At 53.2% G+C, this 2,601-nt stretch overlaps 1 protein-coding gene across 4 annotated transcripts in view; it reads right to left on the bottom strand.

The window, feature by feature from the left end:
• RNF144A (ring finger protein 144A) overlaps window positions 1-2,601 on the bottom strand; it is a 114,986-nt gene that overhangs the window by 44,100 nt on the left and 68,285 nt on the right. The window lies entirely within an intron of this gene.

Here is a 2,601-nt window from a genome sequence, read left to right as displayed (position 1 = left end):
GTGAGCCCCCGCCCGCCCCACACACTGCATACCACCCCCACCCTGGACCACGGTCCCCTCCTGGCCCGGCTGCTCCCAGGCTCTCCCCTCTCTTCCTGGCTTCTGGGCTCCATTTCCTGTTTACAGCCTCTCCGAAGACGTGATCCTTCACACCAACCACAGCCTCGACCTCGCGCTTCCTTTCCTCCTGGACCATGATCTCCGCTTGACTTGCAGATGCTGCAGGTTCCCACCGTCCTGCGCACAGGTCAGCCATGGCCCCTCACGTCCCTCCCTGGCGCTACTCTCGAAGCGGGTCAGATTCTGTTCTCCCAGCCTCCGGTCAGTCAGTATTCTTTCTCCTCTAGATGAGATACTCTCTGAGGTGCCCCACCTCGGGATTGAAATGAGGACAAGACGTATTCTATAACAATGACAATAACAACAACAACAGATATTGTTTACGCCCATCGTGGGCCTTCCCGACACACAGGATGGGCTGAATATGATCTTACAAACATTGAACAGCTGCAAACTTGAAATAGGACTTCGCTAAGAAAACCACAATGCACAATAAAAGAGGAAAACAGCCTTTGTTTTCCTAATGTGAAGGTCAAGCCCTAGGAAGCCGACCATTTTGAGGCCATCTGGTCAATTACCAGCATTACTCGATGTAAGGCATTCAGAATGTTTATAAGGCAAGTCACTTGTTGAGCGCCGTGGGGGGCATGCAGCGCGGGCACTGTGGCGAAGGAGGTGTGGACACAGGAGGAGAAAGGGCTGGAAGGGAAGGCAGGCGCGTGTGTCAAGCAAGCAAGCCCTGGTGGCCGTCCAGAGACTTCCCACCCCCACCTGCCGCGCTCGGGGCTGCGCGCTTTTGTGGGTCCCTGCGCTCCCAGGCCTCGCCCCTTCCAAGGGAGCAAAGGAAGGCAGGGGAGCCAACTGCCAGCCAGCCACTGCCCACCTCCCCTGCCCCGAAGACCTCCGACAAGCTCCCACTGGCCTAAGTTGCTGCCTCCCCCTGCTTCCCCCCACCCAGCACCCCTCCCCACTTCCTCGCTTTCTCACCAGTGGGCCGCACCTTCCCACCCTTCATGACCACCATCAGCTGCCGGCGTTGTGAGGTGGCCCCCGTCCTCGGAACCCCTCAGCCGCTGCCCTTTCTCTGAGTCCCTGCTGCACATGGTCACTGGCTGTGAACACATGCCCCCCAGAATGTTGCCAGAGAACCTGCTAGCGGCCCAGACCTGCACCATCAGAAACTCTAGGGGAGGGCGGGGCCGGGGACAGACACAGCGTTTTGCGTCTCCACCAGGCTCTCCGGGGACTCCCCCACAGTGAGGGTTGACAGCCACTGGTCCGCGCCATTCCGCCCCCGGCACCCCCCACCCAGCTCACTGGCTCCAAAGCCCATGTGGGCGTAAGCCCGACAGACACGTCGTCCCTGCAAACACCACAACCAAGCACCGTGCCTGCCAGGCACTGGGTGAGGCTCTGTGTATTAATTTTCATTTATTCATTTTTAGGACTCTCTCTGGGGGAGTGTGACTTTCCCAGTCTGCCATATATGTTAGCTTATCTCCCCAACTTGATAACATATTATTCAAGGCTAAGTGCTATTTTCCATCCTTCTCAACAGCGCTAGTCACAGGCACATGCTCTTATTCTATACGTGCATACACATACGGGTGTAGACACGTATGTACATATAGGCACATCCTGCTTGCTTAATGGGCATCAGGTGTTATGTTCATCCCTTCACTGCATCTTTTCATTTCTCCTCACAGTGACTTTGAGACTTTAATAGTCTGTCGTTACTCTAATTTTACAAACAAGGAAATCAAGGCACAGAGACGGCATGGCCTGCTAATGCACACACGAGCACTGGCCCCCGGTCTGCAAGGTGCTGAGGCACAGCCATGTGACCACTCTGCTAGACCTCCTTTGTGTCTCCTTCTGGATCACAGGAGAATGGGACCTCCTGGGGCCGGCAAGATACAAGAGAAAGGAATTTCAGTCCTGCCTCTGAGCTTCCTGGGGGGCTCCCATTTGGGCAGGGGTGGTGGAAAGCCACAGCCTCATCCTGTGGGGTGTCGTGGCAGCAGAAACGTGGGAATGGCAGTCAAGTAGAAAATTGACAGTACAGATGCTGACTTATCCAAGTGCACGGTTTTGTGCTCCTTTAGGAAGATGCACGGGTAGGACCTCCTCCAAAGGAGATGGTGATGACGACCCGATAGTAAAAATTCACTATTTCCAGCAACGGTGCTGCCGGATATTCACCCAACTAATTTCAAAACTTGCCTTCATGCGAAAACCTGCACGTGGCTGTGTATAGTAGCTTTATTCACAAATGCCAAAACTTGGAAGCACCCAAGATGTCCTTCAGTGGGTGAATGAAATACACCAGTTTATTGAAATGGGTACATCCAGACAATAAACTATTATTCAGGACTAAAAAAAAAAAGGAGCTATTAAGCCACGAAAAGACATGGAGGAACCATAAATGCATATTCCTAAGGGAAAGAAGCCAATCTGAAAGGGCTACATGCTATGTGATTCAAAGTACGTGACATTCTGGAAAAAGTAAAATTATGGAGATGGTAAAAAGATCAGTGATTC

This window comes from Crocuta crocuta, unplaced genomic scaffold (genome assembly GCF_008692635.1).
Source record: "Crocuta crocuta isolate KB4526 unplaced genomic scaffold, BGI_CrCroc_1.0 scaffold129, whole genome shotgun sequence".
Classification (NCBI taxonomy): Eukaryota; Metazoa; Chordata; class Mammalia; order Carnivora; family Hyaenidae; genus Crocuta; species Crocuta crocuta.
This window is presented reverse-complemented; position numbering and strand designations above follow the sequence as displayed.